Genomic DNA, 18,623 nt, shown 5'->3' with positions numbered 1-18,623 from the left:
CTCACACACTAATAATAAAATTGGCTTCAGAAAAAAACAAAAAAATGTAATGGCAGATATTTCCCTTGCATGTTAGATCTGATAAATCAGGAGTAGTTGTCAGGTGACAGAGAGAGAGAAAAGAAGAAAAGGGATGAATTTTCTCAACTCTTATGTTTGGGAGGGGGTGATACAAGGGAGAGTCTTTGGACTAATTCTGTGCTGGTGTGTGTGTGTGTGTGTGTGTGTGTGTGTGTGTGTGTACATACATCCTTTTCCCTTTATTATCATCTGCAAAGCTCATAGATTTTCAATGAACACACCAAATAAACTTCCTGCAGTATGTTTTCTCCCCTTGTTCACCTTAACATTGAACTTTCCTTTTGCCCCTTTTTCTTTGTATGGGAAGAACACCTCTGTAGCAGAGATTCAGGATGACGGACACAAAGTCATACCCAGGCAACATCCCAACTGACATCTACCCTGAGTCAATTGGACTTACTCTCATCTAGTCTAGGTATCAACAGCTGTACTCCCGATTTGTGCCCTAGCCAAGAGAAGGGTGCTCTTCCTAGCATAGAAGGTAGAAAGACACATTTCTTTTGCCTTCAGTACATAGGAAATGCAAATTGAACATGATCATTTTATCTGTTTAGAAGAAGCTATCCCGTAACTCCCTCCAAATTCATCCAACTACACCTTTTTTTTTTTTAAATGATTGATTTCTGTCTTGGGCAAAGAATGAATATTTTCAGTTCTTATACTAAAGAATAAAAGAACTAAAGAATATTTTAGCTGTTTTCAGCTGAGATGTAACAGTTAGGACAAAACAAAGGGGGAAATGATGAAATCCAACAAGAAGAGGCATAAATTAATAGCCCTTTTGCTAGCTTAGATCTAACCTTAGAAATGAAGATGGGAATGATGATACACTTGTGACCATAATCCAAGATCATTATAAGAGAGGTTAAATAATAATAACTTGTTGACATAATAGTTTATGACCATCATGTTTTATGAACAAAATATATGTGACTATGTTTACCATGTGTGAATATCAAACGATCATAATATACATTAAATCACTTGAAAATATTTTCTAATTGCTTTAATACTTTCCCAATTCATGGTCTAAAAATTTTAAGGAATGCTTTATCATCTATACCCTCCTGTTCACTAAGATTTTCAAAAACTGCTGTGTTCCTCAACACATGTACTAAACCATAATCTTTCACTACAATGGCAGTTGACTTTCACAGTATTTTCATTTTAGCATGAATTCTGGGTTTAACTAGTCAGTGTGAAGCCTTTCAATCAGTAGTTGTGATTCTCAATATCAGGAAAACACTAACGTAGAATTAAATCCAAATTATTATTGATCAAATACACATATATTATAAGTGTTTTATTAGTCAATGTGAAAATCTATACAGAAATTTTAAAGCATTGAAAGTTTTTAGTGTACCAATTGGCATCTAATCTGTAAAAATACTTTGGTAATTCCTGTACAATAGCAGATTCTACTAAGAAACAGATACCAGAAGAGCAAACCTCAAGCTATGATCAAGTTATACTTTAACTATCTTATAAGATTCTTCATAAAAATCTGAATTCTTTGATATTCTCTTTAACCTGGAGAATCCTAAGGATACTCATTGCTTAATACTAGAAGAAAAGAATAGTCAGTAAATAATTTCAAAGGAACTCTGAAATATGAACTAGAAAGTGGTTCGTCGCTCCACTTTAATAAAGAAGTTATTCTGGGGAAGGGGAGGGAGATACAACTTTTACTGCATCTATCTGGAGTCCAGATTCTGGACAAAGAAGTGTTTCATTATGGTAATTATTCAGATAGTTCAGAAAAATCTTTTATGAGACAGAGAGAGTGTAAGGTTGGCACAGTTTCTTGCTTAGATTATTATCTGTATTTGTTGATAAAAATGATTTTAAGAAACTGCTTAAACTTTTACTTCTTTTAGAAATTCATCTTTGAATAGACATCTAAGCAACTTGAGTTAACCTGGTTATGAAATTTCAAGTGGAATATCATAAACAAAGAATATTATAATTCAATCTGAAAATTAGTAGTTCAATGGAAAAAAATCAGATGGTTTGGTTTAGCTATAGCCTCCCCCCCGAAAAAAGAATCTCTAAGCTAAATTGTTCCCTGCCCTATGTATAAGTGTTCATGCCTTCTAATTAGTAATTTTTCCTTCAAAGATATGTCTTCTTACTATCAGATTAAGGAAGCTTTCGATATTTATTTTTGCAGAAAACTATTTGGCACAAATTAGTACTTCAATTAACTCAGATTGTATTGGCATATTCTTAAATTTTCTATCAAAATCGAATTCTCAAATCATAGCTATTTCTTTACAATTCCTCCATGACTGCAAAAAGAAATCAATGCATTTCTCACCTGCATAAAGAACTCAGAAAATTCCCTGGGACATGCCAAAAATATTGATTTCTGCTTATTTAAAAAGTAATATGTTACTTAACTAAATAAATAAAAGAGTATGAGAAATAATCCTATGAAAATAGGCTTACACCTCTTTTTGTCTTTTTGAAGAAAATTGAAATAATCTAAATGTCATTTGAAGCTTTAGAATGTACTAGGCAATAAGGCTTGAGACATTCCTTATAGCTGTCTCTCACAATTTTTACAAATACTTACAAACTGTAGTGATAATCATGTAGATGATCAATTTTTATACTACACAATAACATTTTATTCATAACTAGATACACAAATTCTTATATTGCTATAGCAAGTTTGAGGCAATTGCAGAAATGATATAAGAAATTGGTGACAAAGACCTTTTTGAGTTTTGAATAAAGAGGAGTAAGTCTGGCAACTTAGAGGAAAACCTGGATTGGATTTTGAGGTGTACATACGGCTTCTGGAAGACCTATGCTAGGAAACAGGAAAAGTGAACAAAGATGCATTTTATGTATGCATGACTTTCCCCCCACAAGGTGGTGATTAAACTAAATAGAATTCTGCATAATGGACACATAAAATATCAATATAAGTGCCAAGCACAGATAACCTCCATTAAAAATAAAGTAAATGAACAAAGCCATAGATGACAATTCAATAACCAAAGAACTTTAAAAGCACACAAGAAAAACATGGTGGAGGGGACTTTCACGTTTAAAGAATTTAAAGAATAAATAACATATACTATTTCATTTTCATGACAACAACGATAAATACTCAACAAGCCAAAACAACCAACCCAAACTGTTTGTTATCTAGCCTATTCATAGTTTTCTAGACTTAGAGAAGTAGCCTGTTCAAAGAAACATTTTTGAAGGTCAAGTCCTAAGAATTCTAAGCATAGTGCTTATACTGAATTCCCAGTATTTTCCCTCACATATAAAACCAAAGACTTTATCTCCTTCAGTTTTACTGTCATACAAGCATGTTCACACATTCTTATACTCCTTTTTCCCGCTTGCTCATCACACACTGCAATTCACTCTGAAAATATTCTCAAGCTCTCAAAAGAAACTTTAGGGAACACATTGCCCAAACTTGCATCCCATAGAAGAGCACAGTTACCCCTTGTGTCCTTAGATTTTTCTGTCTCCATCAAAGTCATAGATAGGACATCTGGCACATGTCTGGTACAATGACTTTATGAGAGTATTTAGCATGCGACTTGAAAGAGTTTATGCACATACCTATTCTTTCTAGGCAGAGAGAAAGCATGCTAAAAGATAAGCTTTAATGCCAGTAACACTTTCAAACTGACTTTGGTATTTTGGCAGTTACAAGGCTGTGGAGGGCCGTCCAAGACACAACACACACACACACACACACACACACACACACACACACACACACACACACACAAGCACGCATTCTCCTCTTCCCCCCCTCTCCTACCCCCTGCCTGCCCATCTCTGGGAGATAGGCATAAACTGAAAAGTGGAGGGAAGCACAGGGAAAGTCAATCTGTCTCCACCTGCTGCCTCAAGTGGGGGTGCATTTGGCAGACCAGCAGACAGAAGCTTGAGACATGGCCTCAACAGCCGCTGGCCAACATCCTTCGGAAAAGTAAACAAATACATACCAACTTGCCCCTACCTCCTCTCAAAGAACTCACATGGCAGGGCTCCACGAAACAGCAGCCCGATTTCCATTAGCCCAGACAATCCTATTAACCAGGACAACCATAAATTCATAAACCTCTACAACCCTCAAACCAGCCTTGTGGTCTGGAACTATACAGACACACAGAGACACAGAGGAAATTTGCACCTGTCTTTCTTGACACAACACACCTGTCAGGCCCTGCCCATACACACTCTGCTAATAGACTTCTGCCTATCTTGTTTAAGAAAGGAAATGATTTTCTTTCTTTTTAGAAGAGATGGCGTGGGAGCAAGGAAAGGGAGGGGAAGGAAGAGAGGGAGAGAGGAAAGAGGAGACTTCCAGCCTTGACTTTAGACGAGGCCACCCTGTGCTTGCTCTGTTTTTATAAGCTTAAGGAGACAACACAGACCTTCTTGGAAAAATTAAAAGAAGTAGGTGCGTTCCCAGTCTTCCCCCAGGCAGGTAGGGCTCTAGGGTTTGCCAAGAACAGCAGCTTCACACTCCAACCTGACTCCTTTGGGCTATTCAAGACAACCGCTCCTCCTGTTTCTGCTCTCAATCTTCCTGGACAACTCAACATCCCAAGAAGCTGAGAAGGGTCCAGAGACCCTTTCTGGTGTAGAAAGCTTCTCCTCCTTTGCCTCTCCCTCACCCCCATCAGATCTAGCAGGAGAACTGACTGGCTGGCACACCAGAAGAGCCAACAACTTGCTAAACTGGACTTTGGGTGATGTCCATCGCCCCTCCCCCCTTCTTGTCTGCGCAGGCAAGAAAGAACTCATCTCCCTTCCCCCCACTCCTTGCACTTTCCTCAATCTTCACAACAATCACTCTCACCTCTCCTCTTTTCTCATTATTCCCCAGTCCTCCAAACTGGAGTAAAACAGTTGGTACCAAGTCGGCAAGACCAGAGCGCAGCTGCCCAACACCAGAGAACGCCAGGGATGGTCGTGAGATTCTTCACGCACAACCCACTGCAGGAGCGCACTCCTATCCCACCCGGATCTCGACTCCTCTATCCACCTCAGTGGCGGCGCTCGGCGCCCCGACCCCTGCACTCCAGGCACTTGGTGCCACCTTACCCCAGTCCGGACAGGGGTGGCGTGCTCAGGACCCATCACTCCACAGCTCCAACCCCGACTTCAACATTTCAGCGTCGACAGTGTTGGGTGGAGAAAAGTACTAAGAGCGCCCCCCACTCCTCCCCCCTCTCTCCCTGGGCCCTCCTCCCCACTCCCCGTCCCTCGGCTGGGGTTCAAAAGGAGAAGTGAAAGGTATGCAAATTACAAGCAAATTGGAAGAGCTGGGAAGAAAGGGAGCGATAATAAACAAGACAAAGGGAGAGGACCTGGGGACGAGCCCCCGGAGTGGAGTTTTCACCCAGAGACGGGATGGATGGAGCTTGGCGGAAAGAGGGGGGTGGGGGTGGGGGATGGAAATCCAGATGAACAAAAAGCGCCCCGGTCCCCCCTCCACACCTCGTTGTCCCTCTCCCCTGAGAAGAGAAAGAAGGGAGGACAGCCAAACCGTCCTCGTACCCCAGATACACAAAAGGTGACAAGATCGGCGACGACATCAGCGCGTCCCCTCCTCCCCGGTCACCCCCATCTCCATCGCCACTACCACCACCACCACCACCATCCCCAAGCCACCAGCAGCGAGGAGAAAGAAAGAAAAGCCAAGCGGACCACTTACTCTTCGGAAGTGAGCGGAGCGGAGCGCGGCGTCCCGCCGAGGCTCCCCCTGCTCTGCAAAGTGTGCAGAGGCCGTTTGATTAGGGTTCGCCTCCCCACCACCCCCCTCCTTTCATTTTTTAAAAAACTCTTGGGGTGGGAGGGTGGGAGGAAAGAGATTGTTTCCCCGGGTGTGAGTAATGGGAGGCTCTTTTCTTTTCCTTCTCATTCTAGAAGGAACAAGCCAGTGCAAGTGACTCTGGCGAAGGGGAGGGGACTCGCGAGGGGGAGAAGATACTTACGCGCTGCGCGGAGCCGTGGGACCGGGCGCCTCTCTCTCTCCCTCTCTCTCCCTCTCTCTCCCCCCTCTCTCTCTCTCTCTCTCTTTCGCCTCTCTCTCCCTCTCTCTCTCCCTCTCTCTTTTTGGCCGGCAGAGAGAGGAACACACTGGCGCGCACACACGGTGGTGTCTTGCGGGTGATGAATATGATAATTGGACCAGGCGCGGTGAGTCTGTGCGAGCGCAGGAGAGCGCGGCGAGTGGGCAGAGGGGGAGAGGGAGAGAGAGAGAGAGCGGGGACGGGGCGGGGAGAGGAGAGGACAGAGGAGGAGAGGACAGAGGAGGAGGAGGAGGAGAAGAAAAGGAGCGGCGCGCGAGGGCGCGCGGGGCCGGGGCGCGGGCGCGGGGCGCGGGGCGCGGCGAGGCGGGCGAGGCGGCGGCGAGGGCGCGGGCGGCCCCGGCCGGAGCTCTTTTGCGCCGCTCTGCTCCGCGCGGCTGCAATGGTGAATGGTTTCCGAGCGCTCGCTCAGCTGAGGGCTCCGCTCCACAACAAGATTTACTTTAAGACACAGCTGAAGGAAACAGGAAGACTGCACGTCACAGTCTGACTGACGTACCCGGCCCCAGCACCCAATCGCGAGGCGCCTTCGGATTCAAGGGGGGATAGCGAGGCAAGAGAACTTGGGAGGAAAAAAAAACCCCACATATATATGTAAAAGGGATGGAGGGGTGAGGGGCTGGGAGGGGAGAAGGGGAGAGCCCCCTCCTCCCGCGGCCCTCCCCCACCCCCTCCTGGGCCTCCAACCCAGGTCCCCCCACCCACCCCGCTCCCAACCCCGCCCTGCCACTGCTTCGGGGCGCCTGGATCTCCGCGCCCGAGCCGCGGCGAGCCATCTGCGGGCGCTCTGCAGAGCGGCGCCCGGCTCACACTTGATCTTCCAGGACGCTGGGCTTTTTTTCCCCTATTTCCCTGATACAGCTGATCAAGTTCACCGAGCCGCTGAGCGAGTGAGCGCTCCCTGGACTTGGGTAGAGGAAGACACGGAAAAGTATATTAGAGAAAAAGTGTGTTGGGGAGATGGATGGGGCTGAGGGGGTGGCATAAAAGGAGGGAGTGTGTGTGTGTGTGTGTGTGTGTGTTTGAGGGGGTGGAAATCCACAAACCAGTCTACTTTTTAACCGAGCTCCTAGGCGGTATCAACGGTATATGTCACGCTTTTAAAAGAGGAGGTGAAGGATAAAATTCAGGTTGGTTTAGAATTAAAATCATGAGGGGGGGAATGTTTCACCCTGAGTCCAATGAATTTGATGTTTTTTTTTTAAACCCACACTGAGTCCCAATCACAGGTCAAAATGATTAGGAAGAATAATATTCACCTTCTGTCACCTCTAACAATATTATATGGATTGTGGATACACCAGCTATATATGTGTGTATACATATATACATATGTAAACATATATATCACAAACATTATCTTCCAATTACCTCCCCCTAGCTCAAAATGACTGGGGACGGGGGTAAAACTGTCCAACATAGGATTTACACAATGTTAATGTCAGGGTGATAAACTTTGAAGTTTATTAGGCAAGAAAATTTCAAACGCTAAAAATCTCAGGCTCTAAGGTAAAGCCATAGAAAATTCATTTTGATTTGACATTTTGTGGGTGAAATAACTGACCAGATTTCTTCAGATGATATATTTTTTAAAGAGCTCTTTGAGCTTTGCTAGTAACAAACGCTAAAAAGACAGCCTCCTTCCAGCCCTAGCATGAAGGTTTCACTGGGCATAGTAAACAGCATTTAATAAAACAGCCGCTTTATGACTTAAAGATCCTATAAAAGCTGGGACTCGTCATGAGCTTCGAAGCAGAAACATGCATACCTTGTAGACTCAATGCTCAGTATTTAGGGGATCTTTTTCCTTTTTTTTAAGGTAGGACAGGGAGAAGTATTTGTGTGTGTGTGTGTGTGTGTGTGTGTGTGTGTGTGTGTCCCTTGAATTTAATCAGATCAAAGGTCGTGCCGCGTTGTCACAACAGTATTTATGGGGTGTGTTACGAGGATACGGGTCAGCCACTACCAACATCTTCTGCCACAGACACACACCTCTCTGAGATATTTACAACTGCACCCTCAAATTTATCCAACTGTAAACAGGATATTAAGTCTTGTCTCTGAATAACGATGTTAGTATGTTCAAGTCCATAGCCTGTAGCAAACTTTTGGCTCTGGTGATGGAGGGGAGGAGGGAGAAATCAGGTCAGCCAGATGGGAAAAGACTTATAGGTGCATCTCCAGCCTTTTACCCCTTCCCCTCCTCCTCTCCCCTAGACACTCCTCCAGTCCTTTGTGGAAATAACACAGACACAGGCACACACCACTCACCCCTCCAGTGATCCGCTGTTGAATCAAATGTTCTTACAGGGATGTGACAGTTTAGACTGGGAACTGAAATAATCTGCCCTCATGCTCACTAGATACAGGATGGTCCCTTCGAGGTAAGCGGGTGTATTGTGTTGGAAAATTTGGGTCGAAGCTGTTCTCTTGCTCTTTTTCATTATTTTTTTTCTTTAAAAACCTGTTTGAACAAATAAATTAGCGGCAGCCCACAAATAAACTGGTATTAGTAAAGAACGTATGTTCTTTACCCCTTAAAACCATCTGCTCAATTTGATATTTAAAAGGGAGGAGACCAGGGAAGGAAAGGGGGGTGCTCAGGGTGGGCGGGAAGAAAGGAGACTAGGGAAAGAAAAGAGCTCCAACTTCAGCCCTTAACTTTGGGTCAATTGTACCTCTGATGCACGTGCTCTCTGTTGCACGTTTTGAACACACTACACCTGATAGGATCAGGCGGCGGGAAAAGTTCCCCAGCGCACCCCAGTAAGGCAGACTTTTGCTGGGGGGCAAAAGAAGGCCGGATTTAAAAGTTTAGTGCATTCTCTGGAAGAAACACTTCAACCCCCCAGGCTGGGCGGTGCAGGCTCGCGGCTCGCCACGCTGTTCGGTGGTAGCAATTCCTAGCCGGCTTTGGGGCGCAGGAGCCGCTCCTTCAAACAGGCGCGCACGCTACGCTGGGCGGGCGAGCTGGCTCTTCAGTCCAGCTTTGTAAGCAGCCTACGCTGATCTCTTCCTGCCGCGGCCACAAACAAGCTAGGCAACCTTTCTGGTCCGAGCTAGGATGCTCTCCTGGGTGTCTGGGTGTGGGGGGAAGGGGGTTCTGCAGCCAGGCGTCAGGCCCAAGCCCCCTATCTGCGGTCACTTCTGGTTTGTTTTCTGATGGGGGAAAGAGAGCGGATCCGTTGTGGGGCAGAAGTCGCATAGATAATGGCTCCATCTGGGAAAGCAGAGGCCAGACCTAACTAGGGTCAGCGCGTCCTCTCCTTCCCGATGTTCAAAATCACACCAGCAATTTAGAAGTTAACTCGAGTTCGGATCCAGCTTCAAACAAACCCCCTGCGGGTTGCGTTTGCTTATTTATCTAGAGGGGGATTGTGTGTGTGTGTGTGTGTGTGTGTGTGTGTGTGTGTGTGTGTGTGTGTGTGTTCAGAGTCAAACTTGCCGTTATCACCAGTGCATCTGGTTCGGGGTTAAACACATTCGCCTTGACTTTTCCTTGGTGTAGCCCCCTCCCTTCTTTCTTAAAGCCATTAATTGGGGTTTGGAGGGAAGAGGGTGCGTGTAGGAGATTTAAAAACTTATATCCAGCCATCATCAAACCTTAAGACACCCAGATGAGAGGCAGGCAAACAGAGGCGCGAATTCCAGCAAACGATGCGCGAGAACCCTCATGGCCACCTACCCACCAAACCCACCAGCAGCAGCCTGAGGACGGGAAGAAAAAGAAAACCCAACCCGGGGGAGCAGACTGGCCTGCAGCAGGTAGTCCCTCAGGCAAGCTGACACTTGGCCTCTCTCATTCTTTTCCCCCCTGTGCCCAGCCAAACCCAACCTGGATTTGCTCTGAATAGTGGGGCAGAAAGTGAAATACCGCAAGATCAGTAGCAAGAAACAGCTGCGGGCTTTCTCTCTGGGGAACCCCAGTGTTGAGAAGCCTCTGAGTGATGTTTGTTTAACCAACAGCTTTCAAAGTAAACAGAAACGAATCACTCCAAAGAAGTCGAAATATAACCCTTAGGAGAAATTGCAGACAGGGGTGTTGACAGAAAAAGTAATTTATTACAGAAAAAAAGTCCTTATTCCCTGAATAAGAGGGATACCCCCTTCCTTTACCCCAAAGAGTGCAAATGTGTCAGAAAAGTATCTAGTAGTCAGAAGGACTCATTCTTATAAATATAACCTCAAAGAAAATCGCTCTCCACTCCTCACAACCCAACAGCGCACAGCCCACACTCGTGAGGATTGGGGGTGGTGGTGTTGGGGTGGTGGTCCAGGGGTCAGACGGCTACTTGATTTGATGGAAATGGGTAAAAAAAAAAAAAAAACCAAGGGAGGTGCGTTTCCTGCCCTGGAGAAATAAGGAATAGACAGACTGGGAGCCCTCGGCAGCCAGCCCCGGCTTAGCCTCAGGCACCCAACTTTCCAATATCAAGAAATTAACAGATGGTGTCCGGCACCGGGCGGGCTGTTACTTACATAATCCAGCCACTCCACCGGGCCTCGCCACCGCGCCTAGCCAGGCCACGAGCCCGCTCTCCTTTCCAGGGGGTTCACTTGCTCCTCCCCATAACTGGCCTTTCTCTAATCTAGGATTTGGAGACGCAGTGATTTTACTTAAAACACACACACACACACACACTCACACACACACACATGCCACCAGCAGCGGAGGTTCGGATCAGCTCTCCTTGGCTGTCACTGAAGTACAAAGGCTGGCTCGGGCCGCGGCCGGGAGGGCGGCGGGCAGGGAGAGGCAGAGCGCGCCTTTGCCCGCGGGGGCGCAGTGGGCAAAGTTACGCAAAGCCTCTGGGCACCGCTATCCTTCCGAGCTGGGGCAGGTTTTTTGGTTTGTTGTTGTGGGGTTGTGTTTTGTTTTTTTGAGCGCTCTTCCAGGCTTTCGTGAGTTCCTTTCTGCTCCGGAGCCGCCGCCTACTGCCTGCGCGCCCACCCTCGGCGACTCCCCCCTCCAGAGGCCCACGTCTCCCGTGGGGTTCCCGTGTGTTCGCCGCGCGTAGTTCGCGGGGTGGTGTAGAGGAGGGAAGGGGTGTGTGCCTCTTCCTCGGGGGTGACTCGGGATTGCCAAAAATCCGAGAGGAACACGCCCGCGCGCCTTGGAAAAGTTTCGGGATGGGCGGGAAGGCCGGGAGTCTCCTCTCCCGACTCGGCCTCGGGCGGGAAGCAGGGTTCCTGCTCCTCCGATTGCTCCGGGTGTCTTCTCCCCCGCTCCACTCCCCCCAGAGTGTCCTTCCTCGCCGCGGCCCCGCGCTCCGTGGCCCGGCCTTGGCCAGCGAGTGACTCCGCGCGGGCCGCAGTGCCACCAACCCCGCGGAGCGAGCGCCCCAGCTTCTGGGGGCAGCGCCCGCAGGGGGTCTAGAGGGCCCCGCCCGCTGTCCCGGGTACCCCAGCCCCCACATCCCGGCCTTTCCCCAGGTGTCCGCGGGAGCCGCAGCCCGGCTCCGATCGCTCCGGTTCTGAACCCCGGAGTGGGGTGCGGAGGGCAGCCACCTGCTGAGGGTGGGTTATGGAGCTGGGGCGGGGTGGGGGGGGGCGTCGTACGGGGCTGAGAAACGTGGGCTGCGACCAGGTCAGCGCTGCCCCCTCCCTCTGTCGCCTCCCCTCCCCCGCCAGCCGCTGCCTGTTGCTTCGAGGACTTGGTGGCGGCGCGCCACAGCGGGTGGGCTCACTGGACAGGGAACTGGGGGTGAGGAATGGGGAGCGGGGGCGGGGTGTCTCTCGGGATCGCAAGAGGGGCGGGACCTTCGGAGGAATGAAAATCTGTCCTTCTGCCCTGGCTTCTTTTGTCAATTTAAGGGTATTTGGCGGTTACTCCGGCTTCCCCTTTCTTTGGTCTTTCATGTCAAGGGTGAGAATTCAGAGGAGGTGCTCTATTTTCTGGGCTTTGGTGATAGGACTTGAGTTACCCATACTTACAAAGCTCTTACAAAGCTTTTATTCAGGTTGAGGAGCGGGCTAGAAATAAATAGGCGTCGGGCAGAGAAGGGAGCGCAAGAGAAAGAAGAGCCAGTTTTTGGATTTTTTTTTTTTCGGGGCAAGAATAACTCCGGAAAGTTGCATTTTGTTTAAATTAGAGCAAGACGAAGTTGAAAGCCAGGTTTCTATAATTTTTCTGGTAATATTTCTTTTATGAAGTATCTAAGTGTCTGTTTGTCATCATTTTGAGATCAAAAGAGAAAGCCATATGCTGCATAGTTTTTCGAAATTGCTATTTAAATATGTTTTAAATGTTTTATCCAACGTGGAGAAGGCTGCTCAGAGGGAAGACTCACAAGTGGGCTAGCAGGAGGGTTTGATGTGAGGAGCACTTGCAAGGACCTGCTGATCATCAGAATCACCAAAGGAGCTTTAAACTAAATAAAAGGATTTCCAGGCTAGGCTCTAGTAGGAGAGGAGGAGGAGGAGGTGGAGGAGGAGGAAGAGGAGGGGGCAATCTGGGGAAGTCTCACAGTGTCACACTACAAAAACAGGGGTGACTGACTCCATGATGACCTTGAGTGAGTTAACTTCTCCCAAGCCTCCATTTTCTTGATGGTTCAAATGGAGATAATAATCCAAGTTGTGAGTTGTGTAGAAGAGACTTCTACACAAGTGGAATTGCTCAGCACATGATTGGTACTTGAGATATGGAGCCTATTTTGCTCACAAATGCAAGCTTTTAGATTTAGGTTCATCAGCACTCCTGTACACCTTCTTGTCTTAACGTTTTTGTTTTTTTTTTCTGAATAACTGGACTTGCATGTGCATGCATGCATGGACAAATGTAGCCCACACAGACTGCTTCCTTGGGCTCATGTACAACACACACACACACACACACACACACACACACACACACACACACCTTTTAGGCCATCCAGAACAGAATTTGTGCATGCTTGAAAGATAGGCCTCATGTTCCTGGACCTAGAACTTTTTGCCAGGCTCACTGATTTGCCAATCTAAAATTTTCTCCCTCTCTTTTTTGTGGTGGGGGTGGGGGTGAGGACTTTTTCACCTTCCCTACTTCACAGACATTGGACCTTTCTCATAGAAGCTTCTGATTAGAATAAGAAAAAAGTGCTATTCAATAGGGAATAACAAGCAGGAAATACAAAAATAAGAAGGTCAACATTCCTAGGTAAACAAAAACAAATGCATCTCATCTGCATATGATTTAACTTGTGAGAATAACCAACTTCCCCAAATGCATGTAAAGTAAAAAGCAAGCCTTCTTAAGATTATGTTCAGACCATTGAATCCAAGCATGAGACAAGGTAATGCAGGGAGTGCCCAACCAAAGACAGCTGTGAGCAAGGAGAGGAAGACAGGCAGGAAAGTGCTTTGCCTGGCTGTGACTCTGAAGCCATGTGAGGGGAAGAAAGCCAAGGAAATGGAACAGGCTGAACCAGCAGACAGCAGAGCAAATTAGCCTACAATGTCGGTTCTGGAGAAAGAGCAGCTAGTTCAACGTCCCACAGAAGGTGTTCTGCTGGTACCCTCAAAAGGCTATAGCGAAAGCAATCCTATTTCTCTAGGGGTCAGAATTTCCAGCATGGGAATGGGGACCAGTCCCCAGTGAGTACTGCAAGGATTTAGATTTCCCTGAATGAGATGAAGTAGCTGTCCTTGGGGGAGAGGAGCCTGTTCCTGGGTATTTTGGGGGCACTTATGGAAGGTTCCTGTTTTATTCAGGAGGAAAATGTCTGTGTCTCTAGGGGATTATACCCAAAGGGCACACCAGGACAATTAGAAAGGCACATATATTTGGTGCCAGGCCATCGGGTGGCTGCTTTTGGCTTTTGTTTCTCAGCCCCTTCCTAGTAGAGGATTTTTTTTTGCCCAACTCTTGCACTGGATGAGCAGCAGGAAAGATGTGGGTGAGATTCTAGATAAGCACAGCCCAGTAGTTGGAGAGGGGACAAGGTGGGGTGTATGTGGGGTGGAGGGTGTTGGATGTGGGTGGGGAGAACACAAATGTGTTTGTATAAAGTTAGTGAACTGAATAGGGGTTGCTGAGGAGCCTGGGGGAGAGAGAATGGGGACCTGAAGTAGGGAGCATGGAAAGAAGTGAGGAGTGGGAATTGGGAGGAGAGAAAGTGAAGAGTAGGAGCCTGGAAGGGATAGGAAGTGAGGTGTGGAAGTAGAGGGTGCAGTGCTAGATGGTTCACAGGGCCTCAGTTCCCAGTACTGAGGTTCCTGGGTGTGACAGGATGTGGAGGGTCATCTGGGAGGTGAAGGGAGAAGTAGGAGGAAGGTGAGGTAGGAGGTTAAAACTGGCTGCTGCTCTTGGCGGGATGAAGGGCCAAATATCATGGCTTCCTCTCATCCACATTTTTTTTTTTGCCACTCCTGAGGCTTGAACTCAGAGCCTGTTCACTGTCCTTGGACTCTCTCAAGGCTAGAGCTCTACCACTTGAGCCACAACACCATTTCTAAGTCTCCATGCATGCTAGGCAAGCACTCTACCACTAGGCCAGACTCCCAGCCCATCATCCACATTTTTGATGCTGCTTCCTTGCTAAACCTAAATTGGCTGGGGAACAACAGCTCTGGGACTGCCACCTCCAGGGGCAGAGATTTCAGGATTCTTCCTGGGAAGGGAAAGGAGGGGGATGGTTGCTGGCAGGATCTTGATTCTATGAGTGCTGCCCCCTCTTAGGTGCATGGAATGTGGAATCTGAGAGTCAGAGCGTCCTTTAGTGCCTTCATGGCCCCCCCAACATACCTATCTCCCACCCAAGTGAGGCTCAGTGTACATCCTTCAGGACTTTGTGGATCCTCTCCCCCTCCCCCATTCATCCATCATGTAGACAGGTTCCTCTTGTCTCTTCCTAATGCTGGGAAGAGCAGAGGGGGTGTAATACTCAAAGAGGACTCTACAAAATTGGAATCGGCCACTTATCAAATGCTTGTCATTTGTTAGATGCTGCTAAGCATGGTGATTGGTGAGCCTGGACTGATTCAACAGTTCTGGGCTGTTTCTGGTGTGGTTAAGTTTCTGAAGCCTCATTAGGAGCTTTGTTCTAGAAAAATCTGGACGATGGGCAAGGTAACACTTCCTTTTCTCATATTCCAATGTGATCTTGCAGTGAAAACACAAAACACAAGGGGCAATGATCTGGAGCAATGACGGGTACTTGTAACATTTACTGAGCACTTCTTGTATGTCAGACACTTTGAATTCTGTACTCACACTTGTACTTGGTTTTGTTTTGTTTTTTAATATGAAAATACCAAAAGACACAGCATCCAGTTAAAGATGGCTTTGGTAGAGAAACACATAGTCATCTTTAATGCACAATTGTAAGTACGGCATGCTGGCCTCAGGAGTCCAAACATATAGCGATGGAATTTTGAAGTGAGGGAATAAAGTATTTTATTTGCAGCTCCCCCAACAACTAGGGAGACCGGTATCCCCACCATAGGAACAAGTGTAGAAGGCCTCAGTGCTTATTCAAAGCTACCAAGTAAGTAAATAGAGGAGTTAGAATTGAAACCCAGGTCTGCCTGTAGTTTGAGCTAAAACAATTTCTCTTAGACCCCAGCCTTTGCTGGGACTGTTTTGTTTTGTTTTTTTCATGATTATTCTCATAATCAGGCCTGGCTTTGCCTGAACCTTTATATCACCAATCTGATCCCCTCCAGCTCTGGCTATTTCTAGGAGGAGAAAATCATTCAGTGCAGGAAAAGGGACAAAGTGGTCAACAAATACATTGGGTTTTTTTTTTTTTTCAGATTTGAATAATGTCTGTAGAGGGTAAAAGCCATGCACACATGTGTACATGCATACACAGACACACACACGTACGCACACACACACACACATACATCAGGTTTTGCTGGGCACCACAGGAAGTCTGTGGATGGAGGGTCGCTGAAATAGAATTGTAAAAATAAAAAGGGGTGGGGGAGAAAGTGAACGATACTAATCCTATTAAACGTGGTAGCATGTTTTTGTGGCTCGCAGGGAGAGATTAAGCACAGGAAAGGGGATAAGGACTGCTTCAGTCTCACTAAACTAATGTGACAACTTGTCATTGGAGATCTTTACAGCTTGTTAGTAGATGGCTAGCCCAAGCAGAAGTGTTTTCTATCCTTCCCATTGTGTCCACCATGGCTTTTCTTTCCTTTTTTAAAACTTTTTCCTTTCTTTTCCTGTTTCTTTCTTCTCCATGCTGCTCTATTTTGCTTTTTAATCCTGACTGTCTCCCCCAAGTCAAAACATTTAGCTGGCTCTAATCAAGATTTGGTTTTGAAGATGCCCTTTGACCTTGGACTGCCCAGAAAAGCCCCCTTCCTCCTTCAAGCCTGTTCTCAGCCCTCAACTTGGCCACTGTCTAGGTGCTTGAGAAACTGAGCTTATGGAATGGGGGGGGGGGATTCTTTCATTTAAGATTTCATTTTTTAGCCCTTTTCCTTTCCCCCTCCTCTCTTTCTTTTTCTCCTCTCCCTTTGACCTTTTGTGTTCATGTCTTGATTCTTTGTCATATCCGGTCTGCTCCACCTTTTCTTCCTCTCCATTTCCCCATCATGTTTTCATTTGCTTGCCTCTTCTCTTTTCTCAGTGTTTTAGGGGTGTTAGGCACAGCTAAACTTCTTGTTTTCCTTTTCTTCAAATATGATAGTGAAATCTATATAAAGATGATACATCTTTGATAGTGAGGTTGAAAGATGGAGAGCGGGTCCGACCACCTGGGAGTAAGAGAAAGACTGATCTTGGTCTGGAGGAAGCAAGAATCTGAAACTTTGTGAAACAGGTGCCCAGCTTATTTAGAGATGTAGCAGACTGGCTGGCCCTCCCTCTGGATGGCCCCCCCTCCAACTTCCCCCCCTGGCTCAACACCAGAGGCGAGATGTTGAGTCAATGGAAAAACAACATTCGCCAACATTAAAGGGAGACTGTTTGGAAAAGGAAGGTCCTGCAGAGGTGCAGAGGAAGCCTGTGCATTAACACGGGCACCTCTTATCTGGGGCAGCTGGGCTCAGGCTGTACTGACTCCCTCCTCAGAGGTCCTCAGCAGACAGGCTGCTTTGGGAGTGAGGGGCTGATTCTCACCCTCAGGAACCCCCAGGATTTCCAGAGTCAAAAAGCCAAGGAGAAACATTTTGTTGAGAGTTAAGCTTGCTTCTGCAGGCCTCCCTCACGGTGGGTCTGGCCCCTACTAAAGGAGCTGTGAGCCTTGCAACCTGACCCAAAAGTGAGTAATGGAGGCATGCTAAAGGACCTGTTAAAATCATCCAAAGGGAAACAAGTAAAAGGCTTGTGTGTAGATTCCCTTTCCCACCTCCCTGGAAATGGCTCACCCTTAAGGTGTTGAGCTAGCTTCTGATGGAGAGATAAGGGTAAATCCCTAAGCAGTCAATAATTAACCACAGCACCATTAGGAACCCAGTCAGCTAGATCCTGCGGACACCTTCCCTGCTCTGGTGGGAACGGTCAGTGGAGAGGAAGGCCTGTTTGTCCAGCTTGCCGCAGAACCACCTGGACTGTATTGGAAAAGGAGTAGTTATGTCTATGTCTGCCTATGAGACCTTTCTTGGGTTAAGTCTGTAGGGTAATTTCTGGAAATTTCACTTTGGGAAATTCTCCCTTCCCCTCCCCTCCCCTCTCTTCGTGCATACACAGACTTGCACAGATATCCATACTATTTCCAGGTTAGCATGAATCAATCCCAGTTGTGTTCCAATTGTTACATTATTCTCCATAGAAGACCATATTTGCTCACCTCTGCCCTGCTCATTTTAGTTCTACATAGTACAGGGTATGAGAAAAACAGAAATGAGTTTTCACATGATAAGTGACCACATCTCTCTCCCATACTATACAGATGAGTTCTTTTTGAATGTTAAGTTAGGAGGAAAACAGTTATTTCTACTTCTTTCTTTGCATACGTGGAAGGTTGGCTTATATTTGTTTTCTAATTGCTTAGGCTTTCGTTTTGCTCTGCTTTTTGTTCTCTATGGTATTTAGTGTTGCTATAGGCATCTCATTAGATATTCTATTCAATGAGAAATGGTACCATAATCAATTTGGTTTGAATTGTTAAGGTCATGACCATGTGCCAATGAATGATTTTATTGTAAATTGTATCTGTTCAAGCCACTCTGAAATTCCTATTTTATACCTGAGACAAAGAAGGTACAAAAAAGTGACTTGATTTGAATTAATCTCCATCAAAGAGAAAAATATCAACCAATGGCTACTGGGTACCAGTGGAAGATGGGCCATCTAGCTTCTCTCTTGAGGGTTCTCATATCAGCTTCTACTGTTGTTTTCCTCTCCACCAGAAAAACTAGTAGTCTGGATGCTCAATTAATCTTTGGCTGGATGGGGGAGTTGCCAATGGGTAGAAACTCTGCCAATGATCCATGACACCCTTTTTAACAAACATTAATTGAGTGACATTTCTTTTCCACAAATCATCCATCTGTCCTTTCTTATGCAACTTTTCAGTTTCCAAAGGGTAG

At 46.5% G+C, this 18,623-nt stretch overlaps 1 protein-coding gene and 1 long non-coding RNA gene across 5 annotated transcripts in view; one reads left to right on the top strand and one right to left on the bottom strand.

The window, feature by feature from the left end:
• Nucleotides 1-6,163, bottom strand: part of LOC150038998 (prospero homeobox protein 1) — a 48,253-nt gene extending 42,090 nt beyond the window's left edge. For both annotated transcript variants that reach the window (XM_090328136.1, XM_090328137.1), the window contains exon 1: nucleotides 6,060-6,163. The gene's annotated coding sequence lies outside the window, so the exon portion shown is untranslated. The remainder of the gene's footprint in view (nucleotides 1-6,059) is intronic.
• A 13-nt stretch (nucleotides 6,164-6,176) lies between these two features.
• The window catches only part of LOC150038997 (uncharacterized), a 156,799-nt gene continuing 144,352 nt past the window's right edge, over nucleotides 6,177-18,623 (top strand). The window contains exon 1 of one of the 3 annotated variants that reach the window (XR_016534571.1): nucleotides 6,177-6,264. This is a non-coding gene — a long non-coding RNA (uncharacterized LOC150038997). Of the gene's footprint in view, nucleotides 6,265-8,355; nucleotides 8,540-18,623 lie in introns of those variants that run through there. The other 2 variants (XR_016534570.1, XR_016534572.1) reach the window with 2 other exon arrangements.

Source organism: Megascapheus bottae, unplaced genomic scaffold, assembly GCF_031878675.1.
Source record: "Megascapheus bottae isolate mThoBot1 unplaced genomic scaffold, mThoBot2.hap1 H_1, whole genome shotgun sequence".
NCBI lineage: Eukaryota > Metazoa > Chordata > Mammalia > Rodentia > Geomyidae > Megascapheus > Megascapheus bottae.
Note: the sequence above shows the minus strand (reverse complement) of the source record. Positions and strands in the feature narration are given on the sequence as shown.